The sequence below is a fragment of the Somniosus microcephalus genome, chromosome 7 (assembly GCF_052327205.1).
Source record: "Somniosus microcephalus isolate GS21.2 chromosome 7, FLI_Smic_1.0, whole genome shotgun sequence".
Classification (NCBI taxonomy): domain Eukaryota; kingdom Metazoa; phylum Chordata; class Chondrichthyes; order Squaliformes; family Somniosidae; genus Somniosus; species Somniosus microcephalus.
The window spans coordinates 112,028,029-112,049,642 of NC_140993.1; the positions used below are offsets into that span (position 1 = coordinate 112,028,029).

The 21,614-nt window shown below is 49.7% G+C and overlaps 1 long non-coding RNA gene across 3 annotated transcripts in view; it reads left to right on the top strand.

The window, feature by feature from the left end:
- The window catches only part of LOC147114846 (uncharacterized), a 98,193-nt gene extending 79,418 nt beyond the window's left edge, over positions 1–18,775 (top strand). For all 3 annotated transcript variants that reach the window (XR_015079002.1, XR_015079003.1, XR_015079001.1), the window contains one exon: positions 16,359–18,775. This is a non-coding gene — a long non-coding RNA (uncharacterized LOC147114846). The remainder of the gene's footprint in view (positions 1–16,358) is intronic.
- The last annotated feature ends 2,839 nt before the right edge of the window (positions 18,776–21,614 follow it).

Here is a 21,614-nt window from a genome sequence, read left to right on the forward strand (position 1 = left end):
GTGCGTAATGTTGTAGCAGAGTTTGATCGAAAAACAATTCAAGTGATGTTAAATCACTTGTGTACGTCTGGCAACTTGCATAGCTCATGACACTAAGGGCTGGATTTTCATTGAGGAGTCGGGTTGGAGGCAGGACTACAACTTTCTGGGTTATAGTCCCGCCTCCATCGAGATGCGGCCAATCCACGCGATTTTAACTTGATTGACCTTGTTGAGCCCACCCAGCAGGCTCAGCAGGCCAATTAAGGGCCACCCGGCAACAGGTGACGTCACAGACTGAAATTTCATCTGTTAACAGGCAGTTAATTGGCACTAATCCCTTCCCGCCTCGGGTAGGCGGGTCCCAGTGCGGGGCGGGTACCCGCCTCCTTTGAAATTGGCATGGAGGCGGGTTGGGGGCAGGATGGTGTCGGGACCCCCGAATTCGGGATTTTAACCCCCCGCGCGCCTCCAATCCCAACCCCACGGCACAATGAAAATCCTGCCCATATTCTTTCTTGTGATTATTTTATCGACTACTATCTGATGTCCTGCTCCTGCTCTGCCAAGTTCGGAGTAGCAGAATTTGTGACCACCCAAACAATATAATGCAGATCCCATCCGAAATCCCAGGAATGGGGATGTCTGCATGGATGGCAGGCACCTGCAAAGGCACATCGGTGGTGCCTGACGTGAAGTCAAAATGGAGGAGCACCATGCTTTTCCAAAGATAGAAGAAAGGCCTGGGAGGGGTCAAACAATGAAGGTAACACTTCTTTCTCTTCATCTCCAAATGCAGCCAATAGTAGTGCTGGCCAAGGTGATCAATCCTCCAGGGGGCTTTTCAGAAGAGTACTAAAAAAAAAAGTATTCAAAAGCAAAATAGTGCAGATGCTGGAAATCTGAACTAAAACAGAAAATGCTGGAAATACTCAGCAGATCAGGCAGCATCTGTGGAGAGAGAAAGAGCCAACGTTTCAGATCAATGACCTATTGTCAGAACTTGTAATTAGTTTACCATTACATCAGATAGTAGTTGATAAAATAGTGATGAAAGGTCATCGACCTTAATAGTATTCATGTTAGTTCTCAGCTGGCGAGATTTCTGTTGAGGCCTTATAAAGGCATATTAGGCAGAATTCCGAGGGTAAGCCCTGTAACTCCTGCAGATCTGTGTCCCCACCACCACTTCTTCCCCCGCCCCACCTCTCCTCCACTGGAAAATGACTGCACATAAAAAGCAGGACCAAATCCTGGTGGAACAGGATTCCACTACAAATTCTGACTGCAGGCATACAATCCAATCTGCTTTACTCCCTGGCCCCAGATTGGAATTTTGGGGCCTCACTTCTGTCAACCCAGAGGACTGGATAATGGGAAAGTTGTTGCAGCATGTGATTCTCTGAAACTGAGACTTGGATTGTTTAGGACCAATTGTAGATGATAAAACTCTTGAAATACTGAAATTCAAAGTCTCTCAGTTAATGTGGAAACCTGAGAAGTGTAACTCTTTCATGCGCATAATTTTTTGTATCACCACAATATTTGGATCCAATATGCAATTAAATGCTGGATCCTCTATCTCACAGGCATTCTTGCCATCAATGCTTATACAAGCCACAAGAGGGACCCAATGCTCTGTGTGAGTTGGAAATAGTCTCTATACCAAACTTGTCAAATTCACTATTAAGCATCTATATTACATGACATTTTAGACTATTGGTTACATTAATTTTCTCAACAGCTTAAGTCGCTGCAGTATTATTCTGGCCAATATCCATAGCAACAATGTATCAGTTGTTTTAAATATTATGACCAGTCTTTTTCACCTGGTCCTCCAGAAACCATGCTATACTACACTGTTTTAGGGATAGATATTGGTGTTGAAGTTTAAGGTTCAAACTTATATTCCTCTGAAGCCAATTATTTACCCTTAGTGAAGTTGAAACATCAATGTCATCATCATCACCGAGGTATTTTATTGCAACTTGAGTGTTGACTATAATATTAAAAGTATTGTAGGAATTAACGAATTCCTACGAATAACTGAGATCGACACCAGAGAACGATTAAACAGGTCTTTACTCAACGGAGAAGCCACGGGGACTGACTGGGCAGTCCCGTGGTTTGCGACGTGACGTCATCGCGTTTGCCCGCGTTTTCCCACGCTTAAAGGGGCCACGCCCCGTACATGCAAACTCTATATACAAAACACAGTAATGCCTAACACAATGGTACAGTTTTAGGCTGGTGTTAGAACATTGTTAAAGAGAATTATATACAGTTAGCCAGAGTCATTCAGTGGTTCTGCCACATGCGCCCCCCCAGAATTCGCTTTAACGGACAAAGTCAAACGGTGAGGGGGTCTGACAAGCCTGTCAGAACGACTCCTGTACTCTCGAGGCGGAGGCTGCTGGGCGGCTGGCGGTCTGGCGGGCGGTCGCACTTGGTCTGCCGTAACGACGACGGGTGGCCGACCCCGTCTCAGCGGTTGTGCTGTCTCAACGGGGCGGTCGAGGTCCAAATGTGCTGGCTTTAAGCGGTCGACCGAAATGTGGCCCGGTTTACCACCGACATCTACCGTGAAGGTTTTGTCCCCTGCTTCCAACACGCGGAAGGGACCGGTATATGGGGCCTTGAGCGGATCCCTATGTGCGTCATGGCGAATAAAAACGTATTCAGCCTTGTGAAGCTCCATGGGAACGTGTGACCGCTGTGGCCCGTGGTGCGAAGTGGGCACTGGTGCGAAACACAAAAGATTACTGATCAAGATAAAAAATCACGGGATTGGGGGTAATATACTGGCATGGGTGGAAGACTGGCTATCTAACAGAAAACAAAGAGTTGGGATAAATGGTTCGTTCTCGGGCTGGCAATCAGTAACTAGTGGTGTTCCGCAGGGGTCAGTGCTGGGACCCCAACTCTTTACAATCTATATTAACGATTTGGAGGAAGGGACCGAGTGCAACATATCCAAGTTTGCCGATGATACAAAGATGGGAGGGAAAGCAGTGAGTGAGGAGGACATAAAAAACCTGCAAAAGGACATAGACAGGCTAAGTGAGTGGGCAGAGATTTGGCAGATGCAATATAATGTTGGAAAGTGTGAGGTTATGCACTTTGGCAGAAAAAATCAAAGAGCAAGTTATTATCTAAATGGAGAGAAACTGCAAAGTGCTACAATACAAAGGGATCTGGGGGTCCTGGTGCATGAAACACAAAAAGTTAGTATGCAGGTGCAGCAGGTGATCAGGAAGGCCAATGGAATCTTGGCTTTTATTGCAAGGGGGATGGAGTATAAAAACAGGGAAGTCTTGCTGCAGTTATACAGGGTATTGGTGAGGCCACACCTGGAATACTGCATGCAGTTTTGGTTTCCATATTTAAGAAAAGATATACTTGCTCTCGAGGCGGTTCAGAGAAGGTTCACTCGGTTGATTCCAGAGATGAGGGGGTTAACGTATGAGGAAAGGTTGAGTAGGTTGGGACTCTACTCATTGGAGTTCAGAAGAATGAGAGGCGATCTTATCGAAACATATAAGATTGTGAGGGGGCTTGATCGGGTGGATGCGGTGAGGATGTTTCCACTGATGGGTGAGACTAAAACTAGGGGGCATAATCTTAGAATAAGGGGCTGCCCTTTCAAAACTGAGATGAGGAGAAACTTCTTCACTCAGAGGGTAGTAAATCTATGGAATTTGCTACCCCAGAGAGCTGGGGAAGCTGCAACATTAAATAAATTTAAAATGGAGATAGACATTTTCCTAGCAGATAAGGGAATTAGGGGTTATGGGGAGCGGGCAGGGAAGTGGACTGAGTCTAGATTCAGATCAGCCATGATCCTATTGAATGGCGGAGCAGGCCCGAGGGGCTGTATGGTCTACTCCTGCTCCTATTTCTTATGTTCTTACGTTCTTATCTGGCCGCCTCTTGGTGACTAGCAAGCTGGGCAGACACGGACCATTGCTCCGTCGACGTTGGTAGGAAGTCCCCTGGGACCCGCAGCGGCTGACCATACACCAGCTCTGCTGATGAAGAGTGAAGGTCTTCTTTGGGGGCCGTGCGAAGACCCAACAGGACCCACGGTAGCTTGTCTGCCCATCCAGCGTCCCGGTGGAAGCATTCGCAGAGGCCATTCGCCTGTGGTTGGTAGGCTGTGGTGCGGTGTAATTTGACACCGAGTCCTTGGGCCACTGCATTCCAGAGTTCGGAGGAAAGCTGCAGTCCCCTGTCTGACGAAATATCGGCGGGTACTCTGAAACGGGCGATCTAGGAGGAAATGAACGCTCTGGCCAGAAGTAGTGGATGACAGGGGGACTGCCTCCGGCCATCTGGTGGTGCGGTCAACCATGGTCAGGATGTGTGAAAAACCATGGGAGGGTGGGAGTGGTCCTACCAGGTCCACATTGACGTGGTCAAAACGTCGCTCCGGAACTGTGAAGGCAGCCAATGGAGCTTTGATGTGGTGCTGTACCTTGGCCTTTTGGCAGACCATGCAGGTGTTGGCCCAGTCGCGGACATCCTTATGCATGCCATGCCATACAAATTTCGCTGAAATCAGTTTCTGGGAGGCCTTCATTCCAGGGTGCGACAACCCATGTCGAACACTTTGCGGCGCCAGACGACCGGTACGACAGGGCGAGGATCCTGTACGGAGACGTCACACAACAGCGAGGTACCTGCCAAATGGAACTTGACGTAGGCCAACTGGAGGCCAGTGATGGCCATTCGGTAAGCTTGGACTTCTGGGTCTGAGGCTTGGTCCACTGCCATGAGGGCGTAGTCGATGCCCAAATGAACCGTATTGACGATCGCGTGGGAGATGCAGTCTGCCACCAGTTTGTCCTTACCGGCCACGTGCCGTATATCCGTGGTGAATTCGGATATGTAGGTCAGTTGACGCTGCTGTCGGGCTGACCACGGTTCGGCGGTCTTGCACATTGCAAAGGTCAGCAGCTTATGGTCCACAAAAGCGGGGAAAGGACGTCCTTCCAGAAGGAACCGAAAATGGCGGATGGCCAGAAAAAGGGCAAGCAACTCCCGGTCGAACGTGCTGTATGCTCTCTCGTTCTGCCGTAGTTGACGGCTGAAGAATGCCAACGGCTGCCACGTCCCATTCACCCACTGCTGTTGCACGGCACCGACTGCGTAGTCCGATGCGTCGGTGGTGAGGGCGATGGTGACTCCTGGCAGCGGGTGCGCCAGCATAGTCGCATTGGCTAAGACGCTTTTGGTGTCGGCGAACGCTCGGGCCATGTCATCCGTCCAGTCTACCGGGTTCTTGCCAGTCTTGCCCTTGAAGGCCTCATACAGGGGCTGCATGAGTAGTGCCACCTTAGGCACGAAATGGTGGTAAAAGTTTACCATGCCTAGGAATTCCTGCAGGGCCTTTATGTTCTGCGGGCGTGGAAAGGATGTCACCGCCTCTACCTTCGAAGGTAAAGGAACCGCTCCCTCTGAGGTGATGCGATGCCCCAGGAAGTCAATTTGGTGCAGGCCAAACTGACACTTGGCCAGGTTGATAATCAGGCCGTGTTGGCTGAGGCGTCGAAAAAGGGTGCGTAGGTGACAGGTATGTTCTTCCTTAGTAGGACTGGCAATTAGAATATCGTCCAGGTAGACGAAGAGGAACTTGAGGTCCCGCAGCACGGAGTCCATCAGGCGTTGGAAAGCCTGGGCGGCGTTCTTCAACCCAAACGGCATCCGTAAAAACTCGAAGAGGCCGAATGGGGTGATGACTGCGGTCTTTTGGACGTCTTGTGGATGAACTGGGACCTGGTGGTAGCCCCGGATGAGGTCGACTTTTGAGAACACGGTGTTCCCTGCCAAATGGGCAGAGAAATCCTGGATATGGGGGATCGGGTACCGATCAGGAGTGGTGGTGTCGTTTAGTCGTCGATAGTCGCCGCATGGCCGCCATCAGGCTTCGGGACGATATGGAGGGGTGAAGACCAGGGACTATTCGACTGGCGAATAATCCCTAACCGTTCCATGGTTGCGAACTCTGCCTTTGCGACCGCCAGCTTGCCAGGTTCTAGGCGCCGGGCCCGCGCGTAGACTGGGGGGCCGTTGGTGGTGATGTGGTGTTCCACACCATGTTTCGTGGCTGTGGAGGAGAACGTGGGTCTTGTCAGGTCGGGGAATTTGCTGAGCAGGCGAGCGAACTCATCAGGAGTCGGGAACGCACAGTAGACGGTGCGTGACGTAGTGTTACTGCGGTAACCCGGAAGAGAATTAAAAGTTGCTGCGTTGATCAGCCGCCGGTTCCTAACGTCGACCAGGAGGCTGTTGGCGCACAGGAAATCCGCGCCGAGGAGGGGCTGGGAAACTTTGGCCGTAACAAACTCCCAGTGAAAACGTTGCCCCCCGAGGCACAACTCCACTCGCCATCTGCCGAAGGTCCGAATTGTTCCGCCATTGGCTGCTTCAAGGGCGGGGCCGTGATTCCCCGTCTGCACATCGAGGGCGGACGCGGGTAAAATGCTGCACTGCGCTCCGGTGTTGCACAGAAAACGACGACCGGAGAGAGTATCCGTGATGAAGAGCAATTTTCCCACGTTGCCGATCGCCATCGCGGCCGCGGGGTGCCCGTTAGACCCGTTCCTCGGTGGTCGCAGTGTCAGTCGTTTTTTGGGGGGAAAACTGCAGGGAGGGCGGCAACGCTTCGCTTTCGCGCCGAACTGCGCGTGATAGAAACACAGCCCAACAGGCGGACGAGCTGGGGCGGTGTCTGCGGGGGATGGGTGCCTCGTGGCGGCGCAGTACTGCCGAGTTACAGCAAAAATTTTGTCAGCCTCCGCAGCAAGTGTTGCGCAGTCTTCAACTTCAGATCTGGCCAGGGCAGCTTGTACCTGTTCAGGCAGTTGGCTGAGGAAAATCTCGCGGAATAGGAAACATTCCCGTTCTGAGCCCGGGAGTGTGAGCATTTGGCTCATCAACTCTGAAGGCTTGGAGTCCCCGAGCCCGGGCATAGCGAGTAATTGACGGGTGCGCTCCGATTTTGTGAGCCCGAAAACCTGCAGTAACCGTGCCTTGAGGGTTTCATACTTGCGCTCCGTTGGGGGGTTTTCGAGGAGGTTGACGATCCGAGAGGCGCTAGAGCTGTCGAGTGTGGAGACCACATATAGGTACTTGGTCTGATCCGCATCGGTGTTCCTCAGGGCGAACTGGGCCTCGACCTGAATAAACCACGAGGGCGCTTGCTGCTCCCAGAATTGCGGTAGCTTTAGGGAAACGGCGTTCGCTTCCATGCTGTGCTCTTCTTTTGTGAAAACATTCACAAAAACAGGGTCACCAATGTAGGAATTAACGAATTCCTACGAATAACTGAGATCGACACCAGAGAATGATTAAACAGGTCTTTACTCAACGGAGAAGCCACGGGGACTGACTGGGCAGTCCCGCGGTTTGCGACGTGACGTCATCGCGTTTGCCCGCGTTTTCCCACGCTCTTAAAGGGGCCACGCCCCGTACATGCAAATTCTATATACAAAACACAGTAATGCCTAACACAATGGTACAGGTTTAGGCTGGTTTTAGAACATCGTTAAAGAGAATTATATACAGTTAGCCAGAGTCATTCAGTGGTTCTGCCACAGTATAAAATTAATAACCATCTAATATATATTAAAATGGTGAGCATTCAAGATTGCAAAGATGTTGCACCAGCAACTTGTGTGTGAATGTAACCTTATGTGACAGACTGAAAATAACAGACAGCCCTTACTTTCATGTGACAGCCCATACTCTATTCTCAACAATCTCCCTGTATTATAACCCTAAACAAAATGCACAATAGTGATTTCAGAGAAGCCGTTAAATAAAGCAGCGTGTGCAGCATCAGAATGTGTGGTGACAATTCAGTTTCCATTTATCTAAAGCAGATCTGAGAAACCAAAAGTAAGTGCACGCCTGTCAAATTACAAGTGGTGATGAAGGAGTAACGTCAAACCGAAGACTGCACGAGGAAATTAAAAGTGCGACTCAAGCCGACACAAAAAAGTAATACTGAGAAGTGGCAGAACCGTAGCAGAACGCGAGAAATGGAAGAGTGCGATAGCTGCACTCAAGCTCAAATCCTGGAACGACAATGGGAAGAGAAGCAGAATGGAATGGTAATAACCCAGGCGGCTGCCCGCTCCTCCCCAGTAAAGCTACAATCGTTCCACCATCCCAAGAATGCTGCCTGTGGCTATAAAAGTCACTATCCAATTATAGTAGAACAAGATCTGAAGAGAGGTGCGGAGCCCATGGCTGCAACAATGTTGGTTTTCTGCCCGAACTGTGGCATTGAGATTGTGGAGGAAGGGCAGAACTATTATCACTTCTGCTTATACAGTTGATCTAAATGTGAATGCCTGCATCCTCAGTGTCCCAATTGACCCTGAGCTGCTGCCGTGGGAAATTTAAAGCACAGAGTTCTCCCCAGCTGCTAGCAGCAGTGCCCGGGAGATTCATGCCCCAATCCAGGAGACTGCCAGGCAATCCAGGAGGGTTAGCAACCCTATCACAAAGGCATTGACTTACTGGGTTATCTGGAGTCAATAGGAAGAATCCTCCAGGGACAGGTCCACCTCTAAAGGTTACATTAAAGTGTCAGGCCAGCTAATCGATCATGAACAATGCCCTGGAGAACTGCAGAAGTGCCTAACTCCATTATCAGATTATCTGATCTACCACAGAAAATGGACTTGGTTACAAACTTTCATCGATAGAGTTCACCTTTCAGCCATCTCAATCCCAAAGAGACTCCACTCCCCCGCCGCCCCCCCCCCCCACCCCCACAGCAAGAATGATAGTAGCTGATCATGTAAAATCTACTCAGATACAGTTCCTCAGTTTAGCATTCTGTAAGTAAATGATTACAAACATACCCAATAACAGCTTCCTTTTTCACAGAAAAACTGAATAAAACCTATTTTCTCTCATTTCCTTTCATCAGTGCAAGCTTCTGGTCGCTCCCAAAGACAGTTGTGTAGAAAGGATCTACTACAATTGCAGGGATATTGTCTTCACTGAAAGAGTCTCAGGCTACCCATGTTTTTTAAGGGAGGCTGAAGGCCTAGAGGATTCAGATCATGCAAGTGATGTAAACTAGAGGGGCAATTTTCTGACCTTGTGCTCCAGGCGGGGAACCTATCTGCCAGAAGCACGCATTGGAAATTCCGGCATGCTTTGTGCATGATTTTCCAAGCATTAATTTAAATGCTTGGTAAATTATGGACCCATACACTAAATTTCCAGTATGTGCTGCCAAAGACACAGGAGTAGAATTTTCACATGGTTCTCCTGATCTCCCATTGTTAATTTAGCAGATCAGTGGAAGCCTTGTGGTAACAACGCAAATAGCCGTTTTCAGCTGTTTACATTGTTTCTCTGGGAGTTCCGTCTTCCGTTGAAGTTATGGCATGACATCAGAAGAATCCCTGTGGAAACTGCAAGCTGCTGTATCATGCTTGTGCTACACAGATGTTTGTACCTGAGGGCATATTCATTGATATGGATGGATTAGAGTTCCATTCATTTTTGAAGGGGGTAATTCATTACCTTCTCTCTGGCACACTTAAAAGATTAACTTAAAAAAAAACACAAAGTGACTTGTCCAAGATGAATTTTCAGTGTATAAATTAGCACAAATCATGTAATGTATCATCATTTTTTAGAATACATGTCTTAGAAACCAATATCCCTTACAAACTTACTGATGATGTTCTGATTTTATCAGGTTTATATGTTCTAGTTAAGGTATGTGTTCACCTATCCCGAGTCTGGTGACAAAATGACATAGGGGTCGATTTTCATTGACCCGTGGAGTCGGGATTGTAGGCGTGCGGGGGGTTAAAGTCCCGAAATCGGGGGTCCCGACACCATCCCGCCCCCAACCCGTCTCCATGCCAGTTTCAAAGGAGGCGGGTACCCGCCCCGCACTGGGACCCGCCTCCCTGAGGCGGGAAGGGATTAGTGTCAATTAACTGCCTGTTAACAGGTAGTTAACAGGCAGTTTTTAGCCTAATCCCTATTTTAAAGCTTGAAGTGTGGGATTCCCGATGGCTCCAAACCACGCCAAGTTAGAGTCGTCGGGTTGAAGGACTTGGAGGGGTCGAGATGTCGGTGTTCAGGTCAGTGATGGGTGCATGAGTGCAAAGGTAAGTGTGTTTGGTGTGTCTAAAGTGTGTAAAGAAGTTTAAATTACTTGTACTTACCTTTTCAGCCTTCCTTCCTCTATGTTTCGGGAGTCCATCATCTAACCGGCACAGAAAGCAGAATGGCTGCGAACTGTCAAAAGTGATAGCCTGCAGCTTTCTGTGCCGGTGAGATTTCTAACTGAGTCCGTGAAGAAGGACCCATGTTAGAAGTATGATTGTCAGTGTTTGACAGCTTCAAACAGCTGTGAAACACTGATATTTCATCTGTCAAAACGTCTTGACAGATGAAATTTCAATCTGTGATGTCACCTGTTGCCGGGTGGCCCTTAATTGGCCTGCTGAGCCCGCTGGGCGGGCTCAACAAGGTCAATCAAGTTAAAATCATGTGGATTGGCCGCATCTCGATGGAGGCGGGACTACAACCCCGAAAGTTGTAGTCCCGCCTCCTTCCCGACTTCTGAATGAAAATCACCCCCATAATGTCTAAACATAATGGCCTAGAAATTCAGTTGGGCGCGCCAGCCGTTAGCGCCTTAGGAGGAGTAGATCTCGAGCGCTAGGCGCTTAGCGCCCGGGTGCAGCGCGATCTGCGCCTCGCTCCAACTTCAGTACACATTTAGCGCTGGCGCAAAGTCTTAGCGCGCGCCCTGCTGCGCGCGCAGATCATGATGTCATTTACTAGTGCAACGCCCTTTGTGCGCCCCGAACCGGAACTTCACTCGCGCCGGGCCATTGTGCGCCGGGCGGCCCTAACGACTGTGAAGTGGAACGGTACACAGCCGAGGCGGGCCGCGGGGAGCGCTAATTAAAGGGCACTTACCCTGCACTATAAAGGCCAGCCATTTTGCAGCATTCACTCTTGTGCAACGGTTTTTTGGAGAGAGACCAAGGAGGAGAGCTTACTGGTTTGGACCAACACTAGGACAGGTATTTTTGGCTCAGGCCAGAACTTAGCAATTATCTTTGCCTTCATTGAGAGCTCAGTGTTTGCCAGCATATAATGGGGGCTGCATTGGGTGCCAACGCTGACTTTCAGCCTTATGCCAGAAGGGCTTACAGACGCCGTGAGAGAGTGGCAGCCCTGGCTAGACGCAGAGGGGGCAACAGGCATCGCCAACTGAGGCCTTACCCACCCAGGGTATACCGCCAGCAGTCCTCCTATCTGACCATGTCTGCCGCGATGTGTGTAAGGAGGCTGCGATTCAGAAGGGAGGTGGTTGCAGACATCTGCCAGCTGCTTTACAGAGATCTGCAGCCACAGCTGATGCGCAGGACGTCTCTGTCGGTGGCAGTGAAGGTGACGGTAGCTCTCAACTTCTATGCCACCGGCTCCTTCCAATCCGCTGCTGGGGACATCGCTAACATCTCCCAGTTCGCCGTGCATTGCTGCATCCGCCAGGTGACCGAAGCCCTTTTCAGAAGGAGACATCAATTCATCTCCTTCCCCATGACCCTGGACAAGCAGCAGCAGCGTGCAGTGGGATTTGCAAGAATAGCGGGCTTCCCCATGGTGCAGGGCGCCATTGACTGCACGCATGTGGCTTTGCGGGCACCTCTGGAGCATGCCGAGGATTACCGCAACCGGAAGGGCTACCATTCCCTCAACGTACAGCTGGTGTGTGACCACAGGCAGCGCATCCTAGCTGTCAATGCCCGCTTTCCAGGCAGCAGCCACGATGCCTTTATCCTGCGACAGACAACTGTGGCTGACATGTTCCAGGCACAGCCTCACCCAAGAGGATGGCTTATCGGAGACAAAGGCTATCCTTTGTGTACCTGGCTCATGACCCCGCTCCGCGCGCCCACGACCCCTGCTGAAGAGGCATACAACGAGAGCCATCAAGCGACTAGGAACATCATAGAACAAACAATCGGCGTCCTCAAGCAACGGTTCTGCTGTCTCGATCGCTCCGGGGGAGCCCTCCAGTATTCGCAGGAGCGAGTCTCCCAATTCGTCGTCGTTTGCTGCATGCTGCACAACCTGGCTATCCGCAGGACTCAGGCACTGCCACCTCACATTGGACCCCCACCTCAGGAGGAGGAGCAGGAGGAGCATGAGGAGGAGGAGGACGAGGAGTACCAGCCCAGGAGGGAGGCAGAAGGTCCAAGGGCCGCCCGTCGGTGGCTTATTGAACGGCACTTCTAGGCCCCCTGTCAGGGAATGGCTTGTGCCAATGAAAGAACATGATTGCAGCCGCTCCGCAAGCCCTCAGCCGGTTAAGGCAACAAACACTTCAAAGATCAAACATGGACAATGTTAATAAATAAAATGCTTTATTGTACAAACTCAGGGCCCTTCCCACATGAAAACCAAAAACAGACGAAACCCCCAAAAAACACTCAAACACATTACTCGCTCCCACAACCTGGAGAGGATTAACAAAACAGTGCAACTAAAATGGCCGTCATCCTCGGCCTTCGTAAAAAACAAACATCACATCCTCGGCCTTCAAAAAACAAACATCCAATTCTCGGCCTCAAAAAACGAACATCCAATTCTCGGCCTCAAAAAACAAACACAACTGGCCACACATTCGACTTTTTGGCCCGCTAGGGCGATGCCTTGGCCATCTTTGTGTGGCCCCTGCCCGCCCTGCTGCTCCTCCTCAAAGTAAGGCCATTGGCTGCTGCAAGGCTGGGGGCAGGCTCCAGAGGGGCACATGTCGTGACGGCAGATGCCCTTGGGGGTCGGCCTAGTCGAGGTCTGGCCGTCGAGCGGGCGGCTGTTGAATGCTGCAGCTGTGGCTGGCCAGCATCAGTCGCTGCAGCAGCTCCTGGCAGCTCCACTGGGGGAGTGGCAGTGGCGGCTGGAGGAATGGGTGCAAGCTGGCGGATGGCAGGCGCTCGCTGGTCGCCTGAGACACTGGCACTCGCCCGGGCCAGCACTGCAGCATGCGCACCAATCTGGCGAGGGACAGACCGCTGTGCTGCTGCAGCGCGCCGGGTGCCCTGGCGATGCCTGGCTAACACAGCGAGTGTGGCAGCAGTGAGTGCCCGTGTTGACCTGTTCAGTGACCTCATCAGAGCACCCAGTGACTGCACGGCACCACTGATCAGCTGCCCACTCGCTGCCTGAGCTGCCCCGAATGCCGCCCGACTCGCTGCCTGCTCTGCCCCGAATTCCGCCAAACTGATGGCCTGTGAGGCCCCGACGTCGGTGACACTCCGAGAGAGGGACTCGATGGCCTCAGGCAACCGTGCCACTACCCCCATGAGCTCCGTGTGCCGGCGCTCCGAGTCCGCTGACAAGTCCTCGAGGCGTTCCATCTCCTCGGCGAAGACCATCTCCGGACTGGAGGCCGGACTCTCCCTCTGGGGAGAAGGCCGCCGAGCTGGCCGACCCTTCCTGCGTTGCTGGACGCCACTGGGCCCAGCAATTGGACTCCCCTCCGACCCTTCCCCCCTCTGGCGAGAAGGCCGCCGAGCTGGCACCCCCCTCCCACGTTTCTGCAGGCCGCAGGTCCCATGAGCTCCGCTCCCCTCCGACACTTCCGCCACGCTCCCCTCCAGGGAAGACGTGTCCCCTACATTTGCATGGGTTGCCGCGGCTGAGGGTTCCCCTGATGGGCCGCCTTCCTCTTGCTCCTCCTCCTCCTCCTCTTCTGAGGGGCTGTCACTGGCAACTTCAGGGACCTCCTCCTCACCATCTGAAAGCAGGAAGGCACAAGATTAGCTTTAGAGTGAGGAGAGGGCATCAGTGAGGGATGCATGAGTGGTGGCATTCAGCGCATTGGTCGGACAGTGGCAAAGGATGTAGATCTGATGCGCAAGTGGGACGAGAGAGGTCCAAACGTTGATGTCCTTACCATTGGTGCCCAGAACAGGGTCGGCATCTCCACATGCAACGGGGCCAATCACCCGGCCACCCATGATGCGCTCCACGCGATGTTGCAGCTCGGTGAGCGGCTGGATCTGGGGTCGGCCTCCCCCGGTCGCAGTCCGGCTCTTCCTATTATTGGCCAGCTTGGCCTGCAAGAGAAAGGACGGCCTCTAAGTACAGTGTGTAGCCCTGATCTTGTGTGCACTGCCTCCCATGGTGGAATAGCCTGGCCAGTGTGTCGCCCTGATCTTGTGTGCACTGCCTCCCATGGTGGAATAGCCTGGCCAGTGTGTCGCACTGATCTTGTGTGCACTGCCTCCCATGGTGGAATAGCTTGGCCAGTGTGTAGCCCTGATCTTGTGTGCACTGCCTCCCATGGTGGAATAGCTTGGCCAGTGTGTTAAGTGCAGAATGTGCAATCGATGTTCATGCCTGTCCCATAGCTGCTGGATGAGGGCTGGCCATTAGGGCTTTCAGGTCCCTTTGCCCATAATGTGAGGTGCACATGCAAGGATGAGGAGGACACTGGAAAGGGTACTCACCCTGACAATCCGAGTGAGGTCATTAAACTTTTTGCGGAATTGGACACCGGTCCTGGGGACCTCGCTGTTGGCTGACACCTTGCTGGCGACATGCCTCCAGGCTCTCCGGTAGACGCGGACCGGCGCCTTCCTGCCATTGTCCGGGTACAAAAGATGGCGCCTCTTCTCCACACCACCAACCAGCACACTCAGATCACGCTCTGAGAAGCGCTGCGCTCGTTCACGGGCCTTCTGCATGGCTTCAGGTGCTATTTGGGTCCAGCAGCAGTGTTCAGGCCTAGCTGCAGGGCTCCACTATCCAGGGCGTGGCAGCAGACCAAGTCGACACTTCCCCCTTAAAAGCTGGCCGGCGCCAGGGTGTCTGCTGTCAATCACGAGATGGCCGCACCTGCGCTGCGCCCGGCCTCGGCGCTCTCGCTCAGCACCTCCGGCTTAGCGCCTAAAGAGAGGCGTGCAGCGCCAGTTTTAGCGCTCGAGCAAACTCTTAGGGCGAAGCTAATGAATATCGGAGAAGTGGCCTCAATTTGGCGGCGGGCGCAAACTTTAGCGGCCGCCCGACTTTACCGCCCCAAAAGTGGCTACAATGAATTTCTAGGCCAATGTTTGATAAAGAACATAGGGATTTGGGAGATTGAATGTCATAGGTGTGTAGCGGGGCACAGATTTGGTGTACATGCATGGTGTATGTGTCAATATCACGTGACTTATGTTCTCTCTCACTCTGCACTGTGTGTGTGTGCGTGTGCGTAGGTTGGGCTGCAGACTCAAGGGGCTCAGCACTAGCTCCTGCAACTCTTGTAATTTTAATTTGTTTATATACTTAATAAAATATTGAAACTCTTTCTAACAATGCATGGCTTTGACTACTTTTCAAAGAGGTATTGACACATGGTGGCAGTGGTGGTAGTAATTGTTTAAAGCAACTTTCACTTTTGGGTGGACATACACGTCTTTAAAAGTTACTCGAAAACTAAAGCATGTTCACAATGGCATCAGGGTATGTTCTACCACCACCTCCAGCTCTTGACATTCATGATGCAAATGCTGCAGAAAAATGGAAGAGATTAAGAAGGCCAATGGAATGTTGGCTTTCATTGCTAGGGGGATAGAATATAAAAATAGGGAGGTATTGCTTCAGTTGTACAAGGTATTGGTGAGACCGCACCTGGAATACTGCGTACAGTTTTGGTGTCCATACTTAAGAAAGGACATACTTGCTCTCGAGTCAGTACAAAGAAGGTTCACTCGGTTAATCCCGGGGATGAGGGGATGGACATATGAGGAGAGGTTGAGTAGATTGGGACTCTACTCATTGGAGTTCAGAAGAATGAGAGGCGATCTTATTGAAACATATAAGATTGTGAAGGGGTTGGATCGGGTGGAAGCGGGGAAGATGTTCCCGATGATGGGTGAAACTAGAACTAGGGGGCATAGTCTTAGAATAAGGGGCTGCTCTTTCAAAACTGAGATGAGGAGGAACTACTTCACTCAGAGGGTGGTAGGTCCATGGAATATGCTGCCCCAAAAAGCTGTAGAAGCTACATCATTACATAAATTTAAAACAGAAATGGACAGTTTCCTAGAAGTAAAGGGAATTAAAGGTTACGGGGAGCGGGCAGGAATTTGGACATGAGTCTAGGTTCGGATCGGTCATGGCCCTGTGGGTAGCGGAGCGGGCCCAGGGGCCGTGTAGCCTGATCCTGCTCCTATTTCGTGTGTCTAATTCTGTTAGATTCAGGAGATGGTTCTGTGATAGTGGATTGGCGGTTAGGATCAGATCAGCCATGATCTTATTGAATGGCGGAGCAGGCTCACGGGGCCGATTGGCCTACTCCTGCTGCTATTTCTTATGTTCTTATGTTCTTATTCCAGCAAGCTTGGAAAAACTACGCTCTTCCGACAGAGCTTGACCAGAAGACGGAACAAGTATGGGTAGCGACACTTCTAACAGAGCGTGAAGTCTACTCCACGTGGTCAGACTGGGCCGAAGATGTAGACAGAGACAAGATGGCACCGGTGCTGACCAAGTTCTCTCAGTACTGCCAACCGCATAAGAACATTTCATTTGAGAGATAGAAGTTCAACAGGAGAATGCAAAAAACTGGGGAAACATACGATCAGCATCGTACAGCACTGCGAAAACACGCCAAATGGTGTGGCGCAAATCGTCCAGCAACTTGTGGCTATTTGCAATTCATGGGATATCTCTTTCTTGCTACAAGCTGCTGACCAATTTGTGCATTAATAATGGCACACGCCATTATTTTTCTGCAACATCCGGCCCAATATTTATTTCTTTACCTGCACAAGACCCTTTCTGCAAACAGAAGAACAGATTCCAGAACTTTGTAATACAATTGAACTAATGTTGCGTGGATGCCATTTGTGTTTTACCTGCACAAGGCTTAAGTATTATTGTGATATTGTATGTACCAAACATTTTCGTTAGAGGAAAAAAAAACTGAATTTCTGACTGCACTTTTTGCTTGTTGAGAACTTGTTTTATTAATGTAGGAGAGTGTGTATAACATGAGGTGTTCAAAATCATGAGGGGTCTGGACAGAGTAGATAGAGAGAAACTGTTCCCATTGGTGGAAGGGTCGAGAACCAGAGGACAGAGATTTAAGGTGATTGGCAGAAGAACCAAAAGCGACACAAGGAAAAACTTTTTTACGCAGCGAGTGGTTATGCACTGCCTGAACAGATGGTGGAGGCAGATTCAATCGTGGCTTTCAAAAGGGAATTGGATAAGTACCTGAAGGAAAAAAAATTGCAGGGTAGGGGAGTGGGACTAGCTGAAGTGCTCTTGCAGAGAGCCAGCACAGGCACGATGGGCCAAATGGCCTCCTTCTGTGTTGTAACCATTCTATGATTCTATGTGCCATTGCACTATGGTAACAGTGCTGTACCACTGCACTGTGCTAACAGTGCTGTACCAGTGCTCTATGTTCTTTCTGGTACTTTTTGTGAAGAAATTCTTGATTTCAGTCTTAAATTTGCTTTTACTAGTTTAAACCTCTGTCCCCCTGAATACATCTCCTAAATGATGACCTATTGGAAGATGTATATTTTGAGAACTATTGAGGACCCACCTGTGTTGAATCCCTACATCTTGGCATTGCAGACCCAGACAATCACATCTCTGCGCCAGGATCAGCCTGCCCAGTTCCAGCCTTGCGGGCTTGTACTTTTTGCAGTACTTCTCCTGTCACTTGCCCAGAGACAGATGCTGGCAAAGGAATGGACACAACTTGACAGCCAAATGCCTCTTTCTGCACTTTTGCATGCATGCCGCTGCTGTCAGCCACATGCTCATGGTGGCCACAGTTGCAATGTTGCAAGATCACTGAATCAACAACAACTTGCATTTATATTGCACCTTTAACGTAGAAAAGGTCCCACTGTGCTTTACAGAGGGAGAAAAAAATAATTAAATTATTTAAAGGAACATATGCAGAACCATGGAGGGTGAGTTCAGAGATGTAACCAAAAGCTTTGAAACAAAAGCCAACTGTAATTTCACTTATGCCATAAATGATGGCAATGACAAAACTACTTTGACAGTGTTCCATCTTCTAAAATGACAGTTAATTAGTAACAAAGAGGCCAATCAGAATAGAAACTACCTTTTCAAAGGTGACAATCTGTGACGTCATGCAACAGGAAGAATTTCTAATTGCACAGCAACCCCCAGCCTTTCTCATTGTGTCAGCTAGAGAAATCACTGAAGAAGAAAGTCCTTAGAATTGACAGTGAGTGAGCTGGATACTCACTGAAGAGTAAAAAGTAAATGGATTTTGTGATTTCTACTTTAGTGGCACCATTTTGATCCACCTACTTTGATGTAGTACTGTGCCACAAATAACATACCGTCTTTGGCCAAATCAGTCAAGCACATGGTTATTCGATAAGATGCAAGGTCACCTTCAGAACTTCAATCAGGTATAAAGGTGTTTATTTGATGTCAGATTAACACCTTCATGTGTGACACTGAACTCAAGTCTAATTGTCACAATCTGTTTTATTTTTATAATGTAATCTCCTGGTGGTTAGTAAACCAGAGTTGGAATCAGAAATAGCAATATCACAACAATCAATATTCTCCTCATGACCACACCTGTTCTGTTCACTTCATATTCATTAAGTTTATTGATCTCGGACCCTCAGATATTTTGGTCAGTAAGAAAAAGAAAAAGAAAGTTAGAGCCAAGCCCTCGGTGTCTTGGAGATCCCTGTTTAATGTTGCTCTGTTTAAGCAGAACAATAAAAAAAACAATGACTTGACTATTCCAATATGTTCCTGCTTTACTGTTTTCTCAGTACTTAGCTAGAATTCAAATTGGGAGACTTGTCAGTTTTCAGTTCCAAGTAACAAAATACCCAGTAAATTGTCAGTCTATTGATGGTCAACCAATTGTGGATCGGGTCCACTTTAGCTACAACTGAAATTCAGAATTTCAAGAGGCAATATAAGCTTCTCTTATGTTAAAGAATATTCAATGGAGTGAACTCATTTGGCCTCATCACCACTGCTGAGCTGATGGATGGGAATTTAGTCATAGTAATATGGTAGAGAATCGTTGTCTGAGAGTTCCTTTTGTATTGTTTTCTATGTGGGTTCAATGACGACACATTGATGAAAGAGTATGGCCTAGAAATTAGGTATAGCCCCGCCAGCTCGCTGGCGCCCAGAATTTACCGCTGGGCGCGGAGCCACTCGCGCCCAGCCGATATTCAGTTTCAGCGCCCAAAGTCGAGGACGGCCGCTGTTCAAGGGTGTGGCCGCCCCCGCTTGGGGCGCTGAAACTGAATATCGGCGCGCTAGTGGCCGCAGCGCCACCTGCAGCGGAGCGGCAGGCTGCGGTACTGCAGGCCTTCCTCCCTCTCTTAAGGGGGAGGTGCCTGCAGCAGCCGGAGCCCCGATCGCGAGTGCCGGAAAAAGAGCCCGGCACAACGGAGAAGTGCCGGGCTCCCGGAAACCAGCCGGCAATGCCGCGGGGGGGGGGGGGGGAAGGAGGCCGGGGAAGGAGGTGTGGGCAGGCGGCCGCCAAAAAAGCGGCCGGCCGCACCTCCACCTTAAAGCGCCCCACTAACGCTGCTGTACGGACCCAGTCTCCGAATGTTATTAGCGGCCGCCACGGAAGAGGCGGCCGCTACTGAAGATGGGGGTCGGGCCGGTGTCGGGGCGCTGCGCACACCGATGACGTCATCGGTGGCGGCGCAGCGCTAACGGCTACCGCCGCAATTAGCGCGTCAATGAAGTTCGCCCGAAGTTTGCAGACTGGCGCAGAAGCCCTCTTTGGGCGGTAACTGGGCGCAAAGCCGACTGAATTTCTAGGCCTGTGTCTTTTAATCTAAAGTGTGTTCAAGTAAGTTAACTGCTTTACAGGAGACACCATCTTAGAGATCCATCCAAAAACGAAACTACTCTGCCTCTCTCACATGCCCTCTGCTGGTAAGGCATAAATAATCAAACAGGCAAATATGCTGGTAAGGCATAATAATCAAACAGGCAAATACCATCACTATTTGCTGATATCATTACATCTCCCTTTCTTAAAACAAAAGTATTTTACTTTTATCTAACAACATGTTTTCTTTGTATTACTCTGCATTTTAACTGTAACACTTAATGAACTTACATTATCATTATCATTATCAAGGTTTTTTAACCTTGTTTTGTGTGTTCACATGAAATATGTAAATACACTAGAACTTGAAGAGAGAATAAGATAACATTACTTCCTTCTATAACAAGAGTCCTTAAACTTGCTCAATGAGTCTCTCAGGAGGCTTCACGTGTCTTGAGGATTTTCTGATTGATTGTCCTTGAATCTGAGTTGTTGCCTCATATGATGGGTTCTCAGCTGTGTGATCAGGTTGTTCAACAGTATCAGTCTTTTGACCTGCTGTGGCTGGTCCCATGAGAAGATCCCGATGATTTCTTCGCAGAACAGCACCCTCATCTCTCTGAATGGTGTATGATCTTGGTTGGACTTCACTCAGGACAGTTCCCTTCTGAGTCCACATGTTTGTTTTGTCTTTGAACCTTACTTGGTCACCAGTGTGGAGTTCAGGTAGGTTTTGTGTTCCTCTGTCATAGTAGTACTTTTGCTTTTCTTTCTGTTGTTCTTTGAACTTCCTCACTTTCTCCCCCTCTTTTGTTTTCAGGAGGTTCTCCGGGATGGGTAGGTTTGACCTTAGCAGACGTCCCATAAGGAGTTGGGCTGGTGACATACCACACTCGAGCGGCGCTGTGCGGTATATAAGCATGCTCTGGTAGAAGTCAGTTCCACTGTCTTTTGCCTTGTACATCAGTCTTTTCACAGTCTGTACCGATTTTTCCACTAGTCCATTGGACTGTGGAAAGTGAGGACTTAACGTTGTGTGGACAAAGTCCCACTCTTTGGCAAAGTGTCGGAAACTTGCATTGTAAAACTGGGGTCCGTTGTCTGTGAAGACCTCGCTTGCCACGCCATGTCTGGAGAATATGGCTTTCATACATGTTATCACAGCATCTGCAGTGGTGGTGTACAGTCTACAAACCTCTGGATACAGGGAGTAATAGTCTGTGACTACAAAATAGTCCTTCCCTTGACATACGAATAGGTCAGCGCCTACCTTCTGGTAAGGTCTGTCTGGCGCTGGGTGTGGCTTTAGTGGTTCTACAGGATTGCTTGCTTGATATTTCAGGCATATTGTGCAGTTTGACACCTCATTTGTCACATCTTGGTTGATTCGTGGCCAGTACATCACCTCTCGTGCTCTTTTCTAACACTTTTCGATTCCCAGATGTCCTCCATGGATCTTTTCTAACATCTCTTTTCTCAGACTCTTTGGGATAACTATTTTACTTCCTTTGTAGATGATGTCTTCAACCACTGATAGTTCCGCCCTGCAGTTCCATTACTCTGCCATGTCAGGTGAGCAGTCTTGCTTCATGTTGGGCCATCCATCCAAGATGCTTTTCCTCAGTCGTCTCAGTGTTTCATCTTTGTTTGTCTCAGTCTTTATGAGCTCCATTTTTGCATCTGCTATGGGCAGTGCACTTGTGATCATGTCCACGTAGGCGTTCACGTCTTCATCCCTTTTGGTGTTTGCGGGCTCTCTTGGGTCAACAGCTCTGGA